Source organism: Telmatherina bonti (assembly GCF_933228915.1).
Source record: "Telmatherina bonti genome assembly, chromosome: 7".
Classification (NCBI taxonomy): domain Eukaryota; kingdom Metazoa; phylum Chordata; class Actinopteri; order Atheriniformes; family Telmatherinidae; genus Telmatherina; species Telmatherina bonti.
Window position 1 is genome coordinate 12329145 of NC_136625.1, and position 21737 is coordinate 12350881.

General features: G+C 39.5%; 1 protein-coding gene across 2 annotated transcripts in view; it reads left to right on the plus strand.

Moving 5' to 3' along the window:
- kirrel1b (kirre like nephrin family adhesion molecule 1b) overlaps positions 1 to 21737 on the plus strand; it is a gene marked incomplete at its 3' end in the record, with an annotated part of 98715 nt that overhangs the window by 654 nt on the left and 76324 nt on the right. The window lies entirely within an intron of this gene.

Genomic DNA, 21737 nt, shown 5'->3' on the forward strand with positions numbered 1-21737 from the left:
TGAGTCACACTGGATCAATTTTCAGCTCGTACACGGATAGGGCATGCACGCGCCAGGCACGTGCATACCTTCAGCCTTTTTTCTGTGTGTGAGAGTAGGAGAGTAAAAGACCAGTGAAAGTGTCCCTCGAGAGAGGAAGACTGTGTGTGTGTGTGTGTGTTGTGGCGCGAGAGTTAGAAAGAGCAGTGCATCCTCTTAGAATGCAGGTAGAGTAGTACGTGCACGTGCACGCGCGCGCGTCCCTGCTGCAAGCTTTCAGGTGCCAAGAAAAATTCATATTTTACCTTAAAGACGGAGACATATTCACTGAACTGGAGAGGAGTCCCATTACTAATATTAATGTCCCTATTTATCGATCACCTTGATAGATTGCCCTCACTTTCTCTCCACACACACACACATTCACACACTCACACGTACACCTCAGCCAAAAGGTGGATGAGTGTGTGTTTGTGTATGAGGGCAGTCACGGCTCCAAAGACAGGGGTGATTAATTGAGGTGGCCTGATGTGAACGATTCAACCATATATGTGTGTGTATGTGTTAGTGTTTATGTGTGTGTGTGTGTGTGTGTACCTGCCTCAGCACCTGGGTCCCCTGCCGCAGGCAGGCGGTGTGATGAGCCACAGATGATGATCTGCCCAGACAGACAGTCAGAGGGGCTCCCAGGATGGAGCAGAGCTGACCACCTGAGTGGAAAGTGATAGATGTACTGTGGGAAGAATCTGCCAGAATCTGAACATCGCAGGTCCAAGATTAGGACAGAGTGCATGAGATTACATCAGCTCACAGCCATGACACAAGACTGCTAGTCAAAGGAAGCCATAACTGGATAATATCCATCCATATTGGTTGTAATCTGGATGAAAGAGAGATCCGACTTGGACAAAGTAGATTAGAGCAGTGTGATTATTCTTGTACTAAAGAGAGAGTTGAATTGATGGATTTTCTAAACAAAGAAAGGGAAAAAAAAAAAAAAAAAAAAGGACAAAGCAGAAAACAACAACAAGGCAGCCAGAGCAGACACAAAGGAACAAAACAGGACGTAATAAAGTGGAACAGATATGATCAGAAACGAGCGATCAGGGAGCGATGAAGGACACGGATGGAGAGACCGGAGCAGAGCATCCGATCAGCTCCTCCTGCTGAGCCGGTGTAAGCCTGGAAATGTGATCAGCATGAACCCGTCCCCTACATGCAGCCTAATGTGTGTTTAGCCTGTTTGGACTCTTCCAGGTGTCTGCTTCCTGCTCTCCACTGCTGATAGCTCAGACTTGCCTGATTCACTCCTCAGCCTGGTGGTGTGTCTGGCTGCCTAACACAGACCAACTACATCTCTGTGTGGTTGACCGCGCATCTGCCGGTCCCTGTAATTACCATCCGGCCCCTGTGTGTGTGTGTGTGTGTGTTTCTGATGTAGCCACTTGCCGCTGTGCTGCCAGCACCAGTCTGGCCACGGGCGAGGAAGCTTATTCTCACAGTCGATTCCTGAACAGCAATTTTGCTTGAGCCGAACATTTTTTGCAGCCTGATCATGCAAGCAAGGCAAGTAAAGCGATTCTTGCACCGCAAGCACCTGTCCCATCTCTCTCCGCTCGCTTTCACACACACATATACACTTTCTCTACTTTGCCCCCCCCCACCCCCCGCCCTCCTTTTTCTCTTTTCTCCCGTCACAAGAATAGAGCAGAGGCTCAGATGTAAAGAGACAAGCCAAAAGACAGATAGATGGAGGCAGAGAGAGACGAAGAAAGGAAGAGACAGCGGGGCTCACTCCTAATCTGTTGACAAGAGGGGATGTTTGAGGATAAACAGAGACAGAGCAGGAGAGCTCAGGAAGCACAGAGAGAGGAAAAGAAAGAGCTCTTTTGGCTTCAGTCTCCACTTTACCAGCAACCCAGCTGGACCATCAATGTTTGATGGTTTACATCAGCAAAAGATTTACAACCAAATTGGGCTCCAGAGGGCACAGGGATCCTCGGAAAGGTCTCTGAAGATATATTTAGAATCACTTCCATACAAGCGAACGGGTTTGTCTTAAGTTCTGGGAATGTTTTACTTCTCGTCCAGAAATACTCTCAAGACATCTGAAACTATAACACATTTGACTTCTTAGTGTTTTTTAATTGGGAGCTGAAGGGACCATGAGTCCCTTCAGACTCCCCCCAAAATTCCCCTTTCCTGTAACTTATTACAGCTGTAGATTGTATGAAAAGCTCTTTGTTACGCCCTCAAACAGTTGTGTAATTCCCCTCTGAATCATAGAAGAACAAAAATACTCTCAGGTGGGGTTAGTGGGTAAAGTTAGAGATGTGTTGGTATTTACAGCATGAAAAGCTTCCAGAAAATACACAACACACACCTGGATGTTGTCGTATTACAGGGGATACAGCATTTTTCTTTTTTTTTTTTTTTTATGAAACTAAACATGATTTAATCAAATTTCATCTGTGTCGCCTGAGAATGGGGATTTATTGTAAGAGTATTTATTGAATTTCCAACCAATCTGGCCATTCCTGCTTTTCACATGCATACCTTTATTTTCTAACTGATGGTTAAATATCACAAAAGAAGCCATGATGTGTATTTTTTTTTTTAGCATTTTAACCTTAGATGCAAACAATATATGAATACAGTAATAAATAGTTGCTCTTCTGCAGCAAATGCTTCAACTTTCTATTAAAGCTTCACATTTTTTTTAATAACTGGGATTTCACGGCTCTAAAATTTAAATTTGCGTTTAGAATTGTTTACATTTGGCATCATGTGACACATTGCCTTTATATTCATGAAACTGAAATCTGTTCAGAGAGAAGCTGACCGGTCGTGGTTATCTCTGGAGTGACATCAAACAATCATCCATTCTGCTGTCGCCTTTGGTTTTGTCTCTCAGCTCCTAAACCAGTAATAACAATTTTCAAGAAACCTGCTGGTGACCCCGACAACTTTAACAGTCTCCTTCTGAGTTTCGGTCTCTTTTCTTGCCAAACTACTGAAAAAAAAACTGTTGCATTCCAGAGTCATGATGACATTTTTCTCTATTCTGTATGAAAAGTTCCATTTTGGCCTCCGTCCACCTCACAGTTCTGAAGCTGTTCTTGTTAAAATCACTGATGACCCTCTCATGGCTGCTGATTCCTCAGCATCCTCATCCTCTTTGACTTCAGTGCAGCTTGTGACACAGTTTCATACATGATCCACATGAACAGATTAGCCACCGTCTGACCATCTTACATCCCCCTGGACAGGTTTAAATCTTTCTGGCAGCTCTCAGGTTGTTGAACTCAAGTCTTTTACACCCCCCTCTCATGTGGTGGACCTCAAGGTTCAGTTTTTGAACCACTTCTGTTCATTAGTGTCAATAATTTTGGCATGTCTGTCACTATGCCTGATTAAATTACATTAAAAAAGACCAATACTAAATTTACACCTCACATGTTTTCTGTTTTTTCCTCCTTTTGTGACTGAATAACATTATTCCAGATAGTTATTATGCACACAGAAGTCATTAATGGTTGAAAACAAACTCCAGTGTCCTGTTTTATTCATTTATTTTTAATGGCTGGTGATTCAGTCTGTCATCCATTCAGCCGTTATAATGGCTGATTGGGCTTTGAAGCCGGTGTATGAGTTTTATCATACTTTTAGTCTCAAAATTACATTTATTCCCTTTATGAATTTATTTTGATTTGTTTTCATGACAGGCAAATCTGTTTAATTTCTAATGCAGTCCATAAATGAAATGTTTTTTATTCATAATATATCTCTTGTTGTTTCTGACCTAGCATCATATTAGTATTACTTTTTTTTAGTACCGTCAGTCGATGAAAAGTTTTAACCCCAATATTCTCAATATCTTGAGTTAACTCGCAATTAATCGTATATTAATCATGGATTTTGTATATGTCTCTGAATTTATCATAAATGCACACAAAACCCTTTTGTAGACTCTGAGGCATATAGCACTCTGACGTCACCTTCATTAAGAAATAAACATATAAACAGGATTGAATAATCTGCAGGGCTCCAGCACCATTTTTAGCTTCTCCGGTTTATCCAGATCAGCTGCTGAAAAGTTTCTGCTTGTAAAATTATCAGAATATTTTTAAAATATTCACTTCTTTACAAAGTAGAAATCTGAACAGATAAAAAATGCCCCCAGTGGCATTTTGCCAGCAAATAATTAAAACAAACTTTCTGCTTTTTACTACAATAAACAAAGTTTCAACATGAACAATTACATAAATAAATATAGATATGATCATCGGTCTTGTATACATTTCTAAGTTATATTACGGCTAAAAAATGGATTTACTTTCTATATAGGTTTGTTAACGTCAATATGCTATCTGAAATCTGAACTTTAAGAGTATTTGCAGCAACTCTGAATAGAAAGTTTCACCGGGAGATTTATTAAATCACTTTTTTTCTGTCCAGCATGTTTTTTTGCCATTTCAATCATTTATGGAAAATTATACAGCGATGAACAGTGATCTGACTTCATGGCAAGCCATCATTTGTTGTTTAAGTGATTTAGTTATTTCTTAATGTGTCATAGCTGGTTCAACTGGCAGATCAACACCTTCCAGTACCTCCGTTATATGAAAATACAGGTACCTACGATGGAGCCATAATGCTGGTTCTGACTTGGTACTCTCGTACCGAGTCCTGTGACCACATAACTCCCGGATTGTTTAAACACAGCCAGTCTTAACAGAAACTGTCCATCGCGGACTGTCATCAGAGGCCGGATCACTGATGATCTGCGCAGTGCAGCAGCTGCTATTTGAGACGCAACACGTGTGAAGTAGTAACGTAAAAAACTTCAACAGTAGTTATAAAATTCCCTGAGACTTATCCAGAGAAGCAACTTGCAGGTCTTTACAGCTAAACTGTCCATTTAGAAGACCCATTCTGTGTTCATTTCTGCAGGAGAACCACAACCTTATTTCTGCATCTGAAACTCTGCAGACAGCACATGCGTTAATCGCACCGTTAAAAGAAATTTTATCACAGGTGTTTCTTTTATTACTGATCTACAGATTTATTCTATACATAAAGTATTGGAGGTAGACCTGTATAGGACAAGTACTGTTTATTTATTTATTTAACTCTTTCACTCATGGATGGATCGGATCAGAGAAACTGAGCTGGATATGAACTGGTCATATTTGTGGCTCCCCATTTATGTGACGTGTAAAGCAAACACTTTCAAATCTGACAAAATTTCAAACTCATGAATTATCTTCCTTTTTTTAATGATCCAGTTTTACCATAATTTCTTAGCTTCAAAAACTAAACCAAACATGCAGAGCCTGCTCCGTTCCTGATCAGAAATGACCGTCTTATCAAACTTACCTGCCTGATTGAAGACCGGAAGATCAAGCTGTGAGAAATCCCATTTCTTTACCAGTCAAGTGAACGCATCGTGCTAATGGGAACAGCTGGGCATCCACGCTAGCTTAGTGTGGCTTCTATATGCACACTTCAAGTGAGGAAGATGCAGAGCAACAGTTAGCAAATATTAAAAGTGGTTAAAATAATGTCAGAGGACGAATAAGAAGCAAGCAAAAAAAAAAGTGAGATTTGACAACACGCCACGCTGAGGATGGAGGTATGCTGCTGTCTGCAGAAAGCTTTTTAAATTGTTTTCCTGCAGCTCCAGCTGGAAAACAGACTATTAATATAAGTCCAGCTGCCTTTTTTATGAGAACTATAGTTTTTTCATACTATAATAATTAGGTGATCAGGTTGTTATTCGCCTGAAAAACTATTATGATGATAAATAATGATGTTGACAGCGATGAAACTACACGATGAAGCTGTAAAAATGAACAAGTTGACTAAAAGGGCTCCTTATTCAAATTTCCCACATTAAAACTAAATAGTTTTAATGAATGAACATGTGGATATGGCTTTATTTTTAATTGCTAGTCATATTTTAAGCACATTTTGGATGACTTTCCACCTTCCTTGTGGCAGGAACAGGACAAAGGTAATTATTTTGTTTGTTAAATTAGCTGTTAATCAATAAGGTGATAAAAACGCTGAAATGTCCTTGAACTGAAGATCAAGTCTCTACACCACAGGTGTCAAACTCCAGTCCTCAAGGGCCAGTATCCTGCAAGTTTTTGTTGTCTCCATGCTCCAACACACCTGACTGAAATGAATAAATAGCTTGACAAGAAGTTTCTGGATCCATTCGATTTGAATCAGCTGTGTTGGTAGATGGAAACGATAAAAACCCGCCGGACACCGGCCCTCGAGGACTGGAGTTTGACACCCCTGCTCTACACATTTCTGATCACTGAGCTTCTGGTCTGTAAGGTGGATTAAGTATAGAGAATCTTGACACCAAACCATTGATCCCAGTTCCTGCAGGTTGTAGATGTTTCCCTGAGGAGCAGTTCAAACCTGCAGGACGGGGGTCCTCATGGACCAGAATCTGAGATGCCTGCATAAACCATGATGTTTTTGAGATAAATATGAGAAGATAAAAAGAATTCAAACACCAGCAACAATGGCTGCAGTACATCAGGTTTTGGTGTCTGAATAGTGAGAAGCAGTGAACTCTGTCAACAAGTCAATGCTCACAGTTTCTTTGCACCTCTTTTACCACAACCAGCGCACCAATTGCTCTTTTATCCTCCTACATATTGTGAACTCAGAGTTGTGCTGGACGTTAACAGCCAAATTGAAACCCGTGTAGTAAAATGACACACTTTAAACTTGAGGTTTATGTTGTCTAAGACTTTTAAAATGCCTTTAGGAACAGCTTTTGCCTGCAGACCAGCTGTAGTGGGTCAAGATGAGCACTTGTTCAACAGATGTTAAATACATGTAAGGAGGTTTTTTTTTTTTTCTTTTTCAATACCATTTCCATACATTACAATTACCGACATTGCGCATGCCTCTCTTAAGGGTGCTTTACAACTGATGAGCGTTTCTTGCAGAAGTGGCCTCAGGATGAATCAAACTCACGGCCCTGGCCATTAGTGGCACATTGTACTTATTGTGCCATTAAAGCAAGTACATGAGATTGAATAACTCTGTTGGACTAATTGGGTGGTGGGTAAAAAAAAAAAAAAAGGACTTCAATTGAAAAACACTACTTGCAAATGAAACTCATTAAAAATTGCATGACAAGCCTTATTTGAGAGCAGAGCAGACTTTCAAACAACATGATGGGAGGCGGGGGCTTGTGTGTGTGTGTGTGTGTGTGTGTGTGTGTGTGTGTGTGTGTGTGTGTGTGTGTGTGTGTGTGTGTGTGTGTGTGTGTGTGTGTTTGGCTTCATCTCAAAGCCCTCCAGTACCTGACAGATCTGATATCCTTACGCTTGGAGAGATGTAATCTGAGGTGACAAAGAACAGCAATTAAAATAAATGAATAAAATAAGCGTCACAATTTGCTGTCGCCTAATTCGCTACGATGCCTCAATCAGCTAGTGATCTGGAAAAGAAAAAACGATGCTGGTAATTTTGCCCCTTCGTCTTCAGCTCTCTTTTCTTTTTGTCTAAGTTTCTTTTGAAAGTGAAAGAGCGAAGAGTATGCAGATTCGGACAGAGAGCTTCGACCAGTATTAGGACTGACACCCGTCAGTCAGGCTGATATGTCAGCCTGAATGATAGAGGAGTAGGGGACTTGGAGGGAAATGAGGAGCAGGACATGTGGAGAAGTAGGAGCCAGAAAGGAGGTTGGAGGGATAGCAGGCAAAAGAAAGGATGGAGGGAAATTTAGTTTGTAGAACAAGCAGGAGTTAGAATGAAAGATTTGGAGGCGAAGGGAAGGTCAAAATCCTGGGTTTACAAAGCTAGCAGAGCAGTTGAGGTGAGAGGACGGGAACTGCATGAATGGATGAAGGAAGTAAGATGGGCGAAAGGATTAGAAGAGGACAAAGAGGCACAAGCAGGAAACCATAGTGAATATTAAGAGAGCATATGTTTGAAATGGACAGAGGGATGTGGAATGAGCTCCCCCTCCACATAAGACAAGCCTCCTCACTGTCCATTTTTAAAACTCGTCTTAAAACCCATTTTCATTCCTTGGCCTTTAACCCAACGTAAGACAGTTTCCGGTCTGTGTGCTTTAGTTTATTTTTATTATTGGTTGTCACTTACTATTCATTCAGTTTGTTTTATTGTTTTAATTCCGTATTCCTTGTATGACCTGTTGTTTTATTGTGTTATTTATTTGCATTTGAACTATTTCATTCTGTTTTCATTTTGGCTGATTGTGTACAGCACTTTGTTTCAACTCTGGTTGTTTTAAAGGGCTTTATAAATAAAGTTGAGTTGAGTTGAGTTGAGATGTGTATATAGAGCTAGAAATCATGAAAACAGAAATTCTAGCAGAGAAATTCTGGTGACGGGAGGAGACTAGAAAATGGGATAAATGGTCAAACAAGGTGAAGATAGATGGAGGAAACACTGGCGGGATTGCAGAAGGGAGGATGAGACATGAGACGACAAAAGGATTAGGGAATGAGTCAAAGACGAGGGGGACAGAAATAATGAAAAGATTATTGAAAGTGGGAAAAAAAAGGAGGAGGGCAGGGCTGGGGAGTGCAATGGGATACTGTAAATGCAAGGGTTGGAGCATGAGAGAGGAAGAATAGATGAAGCTGGAAAGGGGAAGTGGAGGAGGACGGGGAGAAATCTGGGGGAGGAAGAGAGGCTGGAGGAGACACTAATAAAGAGGGAGCAGGAAAAGAGAAGAAGGAAGATGCCACATTGTGGATGTGGAATGTGGAGGAGTGGGAGCTAATGGGAGTGAAGGAGTGGAAGAGCAGGCTTGGGGAGCAGAGATTTATGTTTGGAGAGAGTTGCAGCATTGGAGCAGAGGGAAACAGCCAGGCCTATTATAGATGAGGCTCTCCTGGGAGAGCAGGGCCTGGAGTTTTCTAGGCATTTCCAGCATATTTTACCACTGTTCCAAGCAGCACGGCGCACTGCACAAAGCGCCGCCCTCAACCTGAGTCCTCGGCCCTCAAAGGATAAATAAACTGGGTCTCCTTTGTCTGCATGAGTATTCAATAAAAGTGATAAAAGGCTGGAGTAACCCTTCTCCGTTTTTTTGTTCTTTTGTTTTTTTTTTTGGAAGGGAAAGTGAAAACCAAACTGGCCACCCTCCTCTCCGAGGAGAAGCTTTCAAAGAAAAGCAGACATCAAGCACAAACGCGTTGAGTGCATGAAAGTCTTTCCTTTTTTATATGAGGAAAAAATGTCAACGGAAAAAGGACCGTGGGATCAAATACGCAGAGTGTGGAGGTAGTTTATGTTTCTGCTTCCCTCTGTGTGTCTGTTTCTTTGTCTGACTGTTTTCTCTCGCTCACTGTCTGAGAGACTCGTGTGGAGGTGAAAGAGAACAATTGAATGGGCCTCCCACATAAAATCCATTCAGAGGCATCTCGAGGAATAAGAATGAGAAATTGTCCGGCGCGTTAAATTAAATCAATCTGATCCATTACAAGATCGCTATCACAAGCTTGTTCCCCTTTTGTCTTTGCTCTGGATTATGCATGCTGCAAGATGAGGTGTGTGTGGTTGTGTGTGTGTGTGTGTGTGTGTGTGTGTATATGTGCACCTGATGAAACTGTATTAGTTTCCAGTATAGTCAATCAAAGAATGACTTTATTTAAGTAAATGTGACTAACGGAGTTCTCAAACTTCAAAATGGCATTTTTGTTAAATGGATAAATGACCGTTGGCTATTAGACTTAATACCTCACTACATTTTGGATTAATAACCCGCCTCTTACCCCTCTCTGACAATAAAGTATCAAAAGTCTTCACTTTATTTTTGACTTTAAGGCAAAATTGAACTAGTTTGAGTTCAAATGGCTGGATGGATTGGCAACAATCTTAGTCCCTATAATAAACAGGTGACCTATGTAGGATTTACCCTGTCATCTTGCCTGATGGTAGCTTTGAGAGGCTCCAACACGCCTCAGCACCCCTGTAAAGGACAAATCTGTTATGGAAAATGATGGGGATATCTGGAGCGGTTTTCTTTCACTGATAATATTAATAATAATTTCAAGGTTATTTTCTGTGTATTATAAACAAACTAGTTACAGCACCATATAATCTCCAGAAAACATACACTTCATTGCCAGTAATGACTCTGAACATAAACAGAACAGACTGCTCAACATTTTGAGTCTGGTCTGCAAGAAAAATATGATTTGAAGGAAAAATGTGTTTAAAAATGATTGTAATTATAAAAAACTGATGGGTGGGTTATGGAAGAGAACAGCAGTCTATGCTCTCATCAGGACAGCAGTATTACAATGCCAAGTGGACACACATAGACATATACGGAAGAATTGTTGGGTGTATATTTGTTTTTTTATACTTTGTGTGACCAAGAAAACAGAAGCTGCTAAAATGTCTCAAACCTTACCTGCAATCTTTTCCTAACCCTAACCTGGTCTTTTTGCTGCCTGAACGACAATTTGAAACTGATGCAAAAGCAAGAATAATGGTCTTAAATTGGACTGAAATCTCCATCTCATGGATGAAAATCATGTGCTTGATTCATGCCTCCACCCTGCCTTGCCTGCAACTTTTCACTTTGCTGCTGTTTTTATGAGCTCGTATTTTATCATAAATATAGACTTTATTTAGAAGACAGATTTGGCCTCTGGGTAGAGCCCTCCATGGGACTGTTTCCTGGTGGATTTCTGAGACATACTTCCTGTTCAAGCTCATTTTAACTATTCATGGAATAGTTTGGTGTTTTTTTTTTTTCCATTTGTTTTGCTTTGTCTTGTCTCCATGCAGTGTGTTAAACAGTTTTGAATATGAAGGAGATGGTCCTTTAAACCTAATTCTCTGTACTTCTCAGCATGGAGACCTTTTCTGATTTACAAAAGAGAGAAGGAAAAAGGGCTGAGCCTGGGTGAAATGACCCACAAATCAAATCCTGTTCTTTTTCAACCAAATCCAATTTACGATGATGAACTTTAAAGCTCCACATTCCTGACATAAAGTTTGGCTTTATGCAGGAACACGCTAGCAAGCAGCCAGACACCATTTGTTTTGAATATGTATTTTAGCTTATTCTGCAAAGAAATGCAAAAGGACATTAAAGGGGGACACAAAAAGGGGGAAAAGAGACAGAACAGTCAACATTGGACTAGCTTTTTGCAACGCAACCACTTCCATGATCTCTGTCCATTGTGATCCTTTCTTCTTGAACAGGATACGATGTTTCTACTGCATCTCAGAGACAGAAACATATCTCAGTCTGTGATCATTTGTTCAACTTTAGCAGTGAAACCTAACCTTACGTCAATGTGTGCTTTCAGACAGAAACGGTCATGGTTCTGTCCTGGAGTCTCAGAACCTCTTCTGGCAAACTGGTCCACATTCTCTCCAGTTTAACCAGAGACTTTATTCACAGAAGTAAACGTCAGCATCTTGTAGATTTGGTCCTGAAAGTTGATGACTTAAGTCATTAGACTCCATCATTACCTACTGTTTCCTCAAATAAACTATATATTTAGACGACCGAGACTGAAGTAATTTCTTTCACGTTGCAGCACACCACATAAAATGCTGAAGTAAATCAGTTGTTGAGCAAACTTTGGTAGGACCAACGAAATTGTCAAAGTAATAACTAATTGTCATTTCTGAAAGATTGATGTTACTTCTGTCTTAGTTTACTGTCAATCCTGGAAGATGGTCCCAAATGTTGCCTTCAAGTTGTCTTCATGGAAGCATTTTGTGTATTCAGCAGCATCCTGTGGTCCATTGGGTGTCATGTCATGGTTAACAAGACATTTTCTTATAGGCATGCACAGAGTATCTGGTTGTCAATCTGATCCACTTCTCAAACATATCATTTTGTATAAATCAGAGGTAGTGACATTGATAAAGTATCACTATGTATAATGTTTTTTTTTTGTTTTTTTTACTTTTTTCAATATATGCATTTGTGACTTGTTTTGATGACACAGTGACTTTTATTATTTTCATACCTGGAGCCGTTGTTGTCCTGCAAAGTATGGAAATTAGACTTCCCAACTTTTTTTTCACTTTCTGCATGACTTTAAAGCAACATTTCGCTTCCCAGCAACTGGATATCAACATGGTGATGGTTTAGAATGTGCACTGTGACTGATTCAACAAAATCAAGAGGACATCATTATCTGAGGAGGCGAGGAAAGGACAGAAAAAGGAAAAGAGCAAGACATAAGATGAGTCAACACTGGCCTGACTCACTGGCTGGAGAGAACTCAGACTACAGCAGGGGTGCTCCTACACCCCTACGAGGGCAGCAGTCCTGCAGGTTTTCCATGTACCCTTGCTCCAACACAGCTCACTCACATGAACTAGTCTTTGAGCAGAACCTGAAAGGCCATTAGATTCTTTTAGTTTCAAATCTGTTGAAGCAGGAATACATGGAAAACTTGCTGGATTGCGGCCCTCGTGGGACTGAATGGAATACAGCTGGACTACAGGATGCTGGATGTGAGCTTCGTTAGGGGGCTACCTCACAGGGAAAAGTTTACCATAGTTCAGCAGTGTGGCTTAGTCATGACAGAATCCACCAGCCAGTGGGAGGCAATGCCTGCTAACTTGTACTTTTGTGTGTTGGTGATGCAACAAAAATAAAAAAGTCTGATATGTATATTTTAATATGCAAATATTTTATTTATCAAGAAGCCAAAGTTTTTTTTCTTCTCATTTAATTAAATTAAGAAACAGAGAGGATGTTTTGCTTTTACAAAACGTTTGCATTGACATTGCACGTAAGATGCACACCTTCATCTTGCCAGGCAGTTACTATCAAGACTAATCTCTTCTGCAGAAAGAAAAGTCTGTAATATTTTTCAATATTTAATGCTTTTTCATTAACATAATTTCAATTTTCTACACCCAACAGACTCTGCATCCACCAGCTTCACACCCAATTCATTCAGCAGTTTGTTCCTCCCAAACGTAACTTTTTTTTTTTTTTTTAACTCATATCCCTTATCACAAACTTGGCTCGTGTAACCAAATGATTTTGTTGCATGGGCAACACGATTTTTATTCTTAATATTTTGAAGCGCCAGTGTTTCCCTCTGTAGCTCTTATTCCTTCTCCTCTGGCGGATTTTAAACGGCGATACGAAGAAGCAGCAGTGATTTATAGATGGAGATGGACAACATGATTACAGATGATGAAAGCTAGTATCCATCACCACCCACTCTGTTTGTGTTTCCATCCTCCCTCTGCCTGTCTATCTGCCTGTTCCTCCTCTCCCCTCTCTTATGTTTTAATGTAAGTCGATAACTATCAGGAACTGATAACACCCGGGCTCCTCTCCACTCCGAGAAACTTGATGAGGCAAAGGGAGAGGAAGGCGAGATCAGGGTGGGGTGAGATGCTGACACGGGTGCAGAGGAGGAGGGGAGGGTGACACTATCGCCCCTCAGTGAAACCTGTTACGCTCTGTTGCAGAAGAGATAAGCGTGCAGCTCTCGGCGGTGGCAGCGAAAGGGAGCAGTGACGTCACGCTGCTTGTCTCTCGTCCCCGTGGCGGTAAATAAAGTTGTGGCGTCACAGGTGGAGATTATGTCAGGGTGAGATTTGTCATTGTTCTGGCAAGGAGATTAGATTAAGTTTGTGTGTGTGTGTGTGTGTGTGAGTGTGTGAGAGACAGTGCATTTGTGAGACAGATGCACCTTGTTGTGTTTCTTCCCAGCGCTGCTTTTTATTGGAGTTTCTTTGTAATAAAAAAAATATATATATTTTGACTTGTCAAAGCATGTAAAATACAGGCGTTACTAATGATATTAACATGATTATTCAGCCATGACTGCGAGTCAACAAGAAGTAGATAATTGGAATTCTGTCATGGTTAATTTTATTATTCATACCTGTTCTCCGCTGCGACCTGTCAAAATGTCTCGCACTAAAAAGACTTTATGTTTAGGATGAGGGCTCAAAAACAGCAATTATTTTTGTGTTTTTTGTTTTTTTTTATGTGTGTGTGTGCAAATCCACGATAAACAGCCAGGGTCGAAGGAAAATAAGAGTGGGTCGGTTTGCTTGTGATTGAGGCAAAGCATGAGAGGACGAGGGATGGAGGGAGGCGGGCACGATGGGGTGGGTGAAAGAGCGAGGAGGCGAGTGTGCTGGGGAAAGCGAGAGAAAAAGATAATTTCTTAGCTCTTCTTTTAAATAAGTCTGTTTCTATAGCAACCATCCAACCAGCCACTGGAGAGGGAGAGGGGAAAGTGGGGGTGCACGGGAGAGACAGAGGGAAAAAGAGAGGGATAGAGAGAGTGAGTTACCATAGCAACGGAGGAAGAGGGAGAAAAAAAGAACTTGTAGAAAGTTAAAAAAAAAAAAACACTGATTGGGTGAAAAAGTGACACATAACAAAAGGAAAAGTGGACAAGACTGTTTTACTTGTTCCAAAGTGTGATGACTTAGTCACTGGGAAAGTGATATCATCGTATGTCGCGACCTTTGGAAGAGTTCAAGGAGTTCTTACAAATCTCCAGAGGCTGAAAAAAATAAACTAAGGAAAAAGAAGAAAAAAAAAAAAAAAAAAAGCGTTCCTGCTTAATGCAAAACAAAATCAGTTTCATACTAATTATATTAATTTTGTGCTTGGAATACTATTTTAATTCATCTTAACTAAATAAATACTTCATAATTGATAAAAAGGATTTTAAAAGGTTATCTGATTAATTCAGCTTCCAGTTCAGTTTCCAAGATGGTTAAATGACTGCAGATTCTTTTCAATTTTATCTTGTTAATTTGATGTTGGTTTAAATACCAACAAATTACCACAACTTTAATACATATTTTAAAAAAAAAAAAAAAAAAAAAAAAAAAAAAAAAAAAAGAAACAAAAATGGGTTTTAAGGTTTGTAAGGTAAGTATCCCACCTAATGGTCTGCCAGACTTAATCCAGTTGGGGGGGTTAACCATTCAGCCAGCGTGAGTTTGCTCACCTGAGGTGATGATATCATTATTACTGAAGGAGAAGGCAGTAACATTCACCATGGTGACTCAAGCTGAACTGCTAGATTTAAGAAAAACAAAATTTTGTTGTGGTGTTCACAACAATCATAGGTTCATGCTTATTAATTTGACTTTTAATTAAAACAAGGTTTTGGCAAACTTAATTCTGCATATGCATAAACAAACTGCTTAAACTTGCAGAATTGGATAAAAGTTGCAACTTTGTTGTACAATTACTTGACATTTGCTGGTCTAGACTGTTTGTTTTGAACCCAGTAGTCATGTCATGCATGAGACCAACCAACCATCAGACATAATGCAGCGTAATTAATACATTCACTGTTCTGTAGTTTTTAAGAGAGTGATCCGAACAGTCCAAATATGGAAGCTGCTATCATTTGGGGCTGACATAAACAGGCATACTCAACATAAATTGACAACATAAAGTCACTGATTTTATCGGTAACCTGGATGCTTCATTGCAGTTGAAGTATTTTTATAAATGTGTAAAAGCGTGTACCACGAGAAAATTCTTAATCATCAGTTAAATCAGTATTTATTTCATGAGCATACATGCCCATGAAATAAATAGCCATTTTCCTGGTAATAAAGCTGTTTTCAAATAACACATCTGCAAAATTATATTCTCTAATTTGAACTTTTATGCTGAATTTAGGCTTCATTGTCTGTAACAACAGAAATCTCCCTCTTTGGTGTATTTATTGCATATATAAAAGTCTGGACATGAGTGAGGTGGAAAGAAATTCCTGCAGATTTAGCTGAGTTATTGAGAAAATGTGTAGTGGGTATATTTGTTCATGTCCACAATGTAGTTTCACATGTCATGTTTCCAGATTGTAAGATAGTAACGTTTGGTTTGGCTGCTGGTTGATGCCAGTCCCAATGGTAACATGATGGTATTAACAGTGAAACACTGTTCACCTTTAATACCATATTGGCACTTTTTAAGCTTCTTGCAACCTTTTTGTATTTCAACCCAAACCATGTACATTTAACTACATAAATTTATTTATTTAATAAGGACAATGCACATTAATGAGCACTTTGTACAAATTCAGTACAGTATGTAAATATGCCAGATTTAGCTAGAGGCTACTTTCCATCCGTAGTCCTCAGACATTTACAGACAAGACATGTAAAACATAGATCAAATTACTATATATGTACACACACACACACACACACACACACACACACACACACACACACACAAACATATTAAACATATTAAATCTCATCTATTTAAAGCTAATGAAGTATTTATGGAGGTAAAATGAAGTAAAGAACTGTAAGATGAGGGAATTTTGGCTTTAACCAAATGATCAGAAAAAGTTAAAACAAGATCAGATGTTTCAGTCTGACTAACAAACATAGTTAGGTAAGAATTTTTGTATGCTGCATCCTCCAGTTGTTACTACAGTTGCATTAAGTGGGATGTTGCATCGAAACCAAATGGTGGCTGTTCATCACAACCTATGATTCAAACATTTTTATAATTTTACAGTTCATAAGAACCTTAACTTGATGTTGGTCCAAATTTTATTTGGTCCATGTCACGACGTGTGGCCAGCCCTCATCTTAGGAATGCTGATATCCCACAAGATTTTATGTGCTTTATTGCTAAAAGAGCGAAAAAATCCATTTGAACCATATTCATATATAAACTTATTGTTATTTTTCCTTCTTTCCTTTTGAAAAGGGTTAAAGACTCTTTGAATGGCTCTGAAAAGCAAAGATCTCTTCCTGCATGTAGTATATTGCTTTTCATCATTCACTGGTTCTTATTTCATTCCTTTTGTGCTTTACATTGTGTGTGTTCTTGAACACCACCTATCACATCACTTCTATTTAAAGTGTAAATTTTGGTTTAACAAGCTGCCAGCCTGCAGTTTGGAGGTATTTATTGACTGTCAGCAATTATCGTCCAGGTCACTGTGCTGACTCCGGCTCTCACAGTAAACCTGCAAGATTCAGCCAAACCCAAAGTTATATAATTCCTTCAGTTCAGCTCAAATAAAAAGTCTAATTTAGAGTTTAGTTGGGGAGGCACAGAAATTAATTTAATATCAGCCCATCAGACTTAAAGCACATAAAAAATTCAAACCGTGAAAGCATTTTAAACTCCCATACACCACTCGTTACTGGAAAAGTAGCTCTTCTGCTATACTGCTCATAACTATAAAAGAGAGATAAAAACAGAGAGAGTGAAGTAATATGGCTGCACTGTGTCAGGCCTGCAGAGAGGGTGAGATGTGAGCTGCAGGGATAACAGCTCTGGGTATATGGCTGCTTCCTGATTGTCCATTCTCAGCTCTTGACCACACATGACCTCCATCTCTGTGTGGAGTGAGCAATGAGAAACACAGAGGGGGAGATGGAGAGAAAGGGAGAGGATTGATTGAGAGTCCCAGAGTTCAGACAGCTCTGAACACAGAGGCCTCGATCTGTTTCCCCGAAGCACCAAAGCTACACAGCGATCCAAAGAGGAGCTGACATGGGTCATGTGGGGAAAGGGGTCCAAATTTCTTCATCCTGCTAACTACAAGTACAGACTTTGCAACAATGGAAGTCTTGTTTACGATGCCATGGAATATAGAAACACTGACTTGTGCATGAATGTTAGTAAATCAGATTCACACAGTTCATTATATCCAACTGGAAAAAATATGCAAATTCAGTCATTAAATTATGCAGCTTTCAAATTATACCCTTTGTTTACATATTAAATTTTAAGGTTTCTCCAGTAAATCTGAAGATTTCATTTTCTTCTGGAGTCTCACATTTTTATCACATTACATCATGTTAATTAGCATATTTCTGACATTTGCATTTTGCCTGGTTCCAGCTCTTTACATGAATTTTCCCTTCTGCTACCATCTGTGCTCACATATACCATATTTATATACAGCTAAATAACCAATAAAGCCTCTCATGTTCGCTCATTTTTCTGGTTTTGTGAGCAGAGGGTGAAAAAACAAACTGATAGAAAGGTGGATGTAAGAACACGCGTTTAGTCATGGACTATTTGTTCCTGCTGAGCTCTAAGAAAAACATGATTTTAGTGTCATCTGACCAATTTGCTATCTAGATAACCTGGACGGTTAGGATGACGCCTATGCAGGGATTTATACTCTAACAGAAGGTGAATAAGACTAAGTTAAAAATGGCCGAATGTCTTTGAACATTTTGTAAACTTTACAGATGTTTTTTTCTGCTGGTGTGCAACAGATGCAGCTTGAATGCACTGATGCATCGCTTCACCCATCTTTGGTCCAGGTGGCAAACCCACCTCGGATAATCAGACTAAAATAATCTGCACATAAATACACTAAAACAAAGTTCTCCAACCTTTTGTCCAAGCTGAATGTGCTGCGAACAAGACGATGTCTGTGAGTGTTTAATAAAAAGCACTGACACCGTTTTGAATTAATGTGCAGTTGCCTTAAAACAAGTCTGCAATTGAATTTTTGTTCTTTTGTTTCAGGTTTTTGTTTTCTTCATGTTTTTTATGCGGCAACAGTTATTAATCCTTACAGATGTTTTGTTTTAAAGCCACTTGAAAGTGTCTATTAATGCAGACTATAGAAAATGTTAATGTACAGCACATGCCGGCATCATTCTGCTGTGATTTTTATATTGGAAGCAATGCTCTTCCTTTCCCCCTATTTAGATCATTTTTGCCAACTTTTTAATTACATCATTTTGTTTGTCTAAAACAGGGGTCTCTACCTCCAATCCTCTAGAACTGCCATCCTGCAGATATTTGCCCGCTGTAACACAACATGACCCAAACCAATGGCTCATTAACAGGCAGCTGCAGAAGATGACAAGTTGTTGGAGGACCTTTTCATTTGAATCAAATGGTCGTACCAGGGAAGCACTAAAGCCTGCAGGGTGGTAGCTCTCGAGGACCGGACTTGGAGACTGCTGGTCGAGAACGTTTAGATCTAGTGGAGAAAAGAAGTTGCATACAGTGAAAAGTTTATGTACAGTGGCATGCTGCAGGCACTGTGTTGGTATCTCAGCTGGGTTTTTTTCTGGCAATTTATTAAATAAATGACTTGTACCTTACTTTCTTTGAGTTTATTTGATAAAATCAGATTAAATTCATTTGACGTGTAAGCATATTAATTTTTGTTTTTAATTGATACGATCTCTAAACCTCTTTAACATGCAATGAACGGATGCACACGTGTTGAAATGGGCTGGATTTTGAGGTTGGCTCTGCAATCAAAAATACATGATGTCACCTCAGCAAACCAATGGGTTATTTATGTCTTCAAATTCTCCCTAAAAAGAGACTAAAATCTACTAAGATGTTCTCCTGCTTTTGTTGGGTCTTTATTTGTCCCTTTAAAAAAATGCAATGAAAAAATATTTTCTTTTTATTTTGGAATTTCTGTTTATTACCATGTGATATGTCCAAATAATCAAAGTGCAATTTGTTGCTTTCTGGTGTGTGTTGGGGTTTTAAGCAAAGCTTTTTACCATAAAGTGATGCATATTATCTCAGAAACTATGTGTATAAAATGTTACGTTTGGCGCTAAAGGGTTCATTAAATAGTCTAAATTTCATCATTTTAATAAAAAATTAACTATGTTTAAAATGTTCTTCCTGGTAACTAAAATGTACTTGTGTCTGTAATCTTCTTCCTTTTTTCATTGAACATCCTTCCCTTTGGTTACTCGCACTTGTTTTTCTATATTAATTCCAGGTGTTTGCAGCAGCCGAGCTGCCTCTGTCAATACATAACCAGCTTGAGGTGCTGCGGAATCACTTAAGCCCCCATTCAGTCTATTGATCGGTGAATTAAGAGCTTTATTACCTTCTTAGAAATGACTCTAGAAGACAACAGGGAAGAGAAAGTTTCGGCCATGCATTTTATAGCTTATCTTCGATCCTAACTTTTACATTTAGACATAACTGATTTGATCATATTTCATGTTCCTTGTCAGATGATGGCGTTCTGCATCCACAGGCACTGAAAAGATTACTACTTTAGCACAGCTGTCATTATTTCTAACCTTGACTTATTTCTAACCTTGAAACTAACTTTTTATCATCCTTTTTTTTTTATTTTTACCTAAAACTTGTCATTTTGTATTGAATGTTTTAACATGTGCGAGACTCTCATCAAGCATAAAACACGAAATGCTTTCTCTGTGATGTGGGCGCATAACCTTTCACCGGATTTGAGTTTTCCACACTGAAGCTTTGTGTGCTTCCTCCTTCGTGAAACGGTGTTTTCTTAACAGCGCTGAAAATATCTTGTAGATTTGTCCTGTAAAACAGCTCTCGCAGTCAAGCGGTTATACACGAGACAGAGCAGGATGAAATTAATGAGGTTTGGAACAAAAGGTTTTTTAGAAAGATTTTCTGACTATTCCCCACGCAATTACTTAATCCTTTGTAATTAGTCTCCGTGTTTGAAAGGGAATATACATTCTCCGTCCCCCCCCCCATCTTTTCCCCATTGAGTTGGAAGATAAAATTGCAGACTAAAAAAAGGCACAATTGTCTTTTGTGGAGCACATTGCTTATAAACATCCCCCCCAGTTGAGGCTGTGAATAGCGGTAATGCTGTGATTTAAATTTGTTTTACTGGACTGCACAGGGCTAATTATTTTTCAAGAGGAGTAGACATTATGATTAGGCATAAACATGGTGTTTTTTCTGCTTAAATGAACCTTTTTGCATTTAGTTTTAGTGCAGATCACAAAGGAAAATTCCTTTTTACCCTTTTCTTCGCTGTTAGGGTGCATGATTGTGTGATAAACTAACCACAGTGGATAACAAAACGCATTTAGTCATTGCAATTCTGGCATACCCCTCACAGGACAGCTGTCTATTTTAAGCTATAGCTTCTAGCCAGTGCACCATTAGTCTGTTTTACACCGATAGCAAATAGCCATTAGGCCTAACTGCAAGTCAGTTAGCCAGCAGCCATCTGCCCTATACTCAAATTATGCCGCCTTAAAGTGATGTTGGAAATACAGTGATTATGAGCTGAGTGTGCATTAATGACCCCAACAAAAGAGAAAATATGAAACCTTCAGTGATACCTTTGCTTCACAGTCTTTGCTGTAAAGAATGTGTTCTCTTTAATACTACTGATGAAGTTTGTGTCATTAATAGTATTTTTAAGCAACAGAAACTCCTGACAAGCCCTGAAAAACCGAAAGGTTGCCAGCAGAAGGAACTGATTAGCCGTTAGCGTCTGCTAGCTCTTTGTGCTGTTTCCCACGTTGAGCCCTTTTCTGTTCAATGACAGAGGGCTCATTGAGACCCTGCTGCTGCTATGAGCTCTCAGTGTAAATCCTCAGGCTGTATTTGGTGACTCTTTTTTTCTGGCAATGACAGTTCCTGCAGTCAGCAGCACATTCAGGTCAAGCAACTTGACTCATTTCGTCACATTCTGCCACGAGCACTTTTGCTTTCACAATGCTCTGATTAAGTGTTACAATAGTTGCGAATCTGCTGGCGTGTTTGCTGAAGAGTAATTACTAGCGTCTGATAAGCGTTCTGGGGAAGTTTCCCAGCTACATGATTTCCACCGAGGCTTTATCTCAATTGAATGTGATTGTCTTTGCCGAATTGGCTCAGCCATGATCCTGGAAACTGGCCTCGTCTCATACCCATGATAAGACAACAGATTGCCTTGTACGCCGTCCAACCAGGAATAACGCTGCAAGCTGAAATGATTTACACCATCCATCAGGGTTTCTCCCCAACTACATGCCTTCTTCGTCTC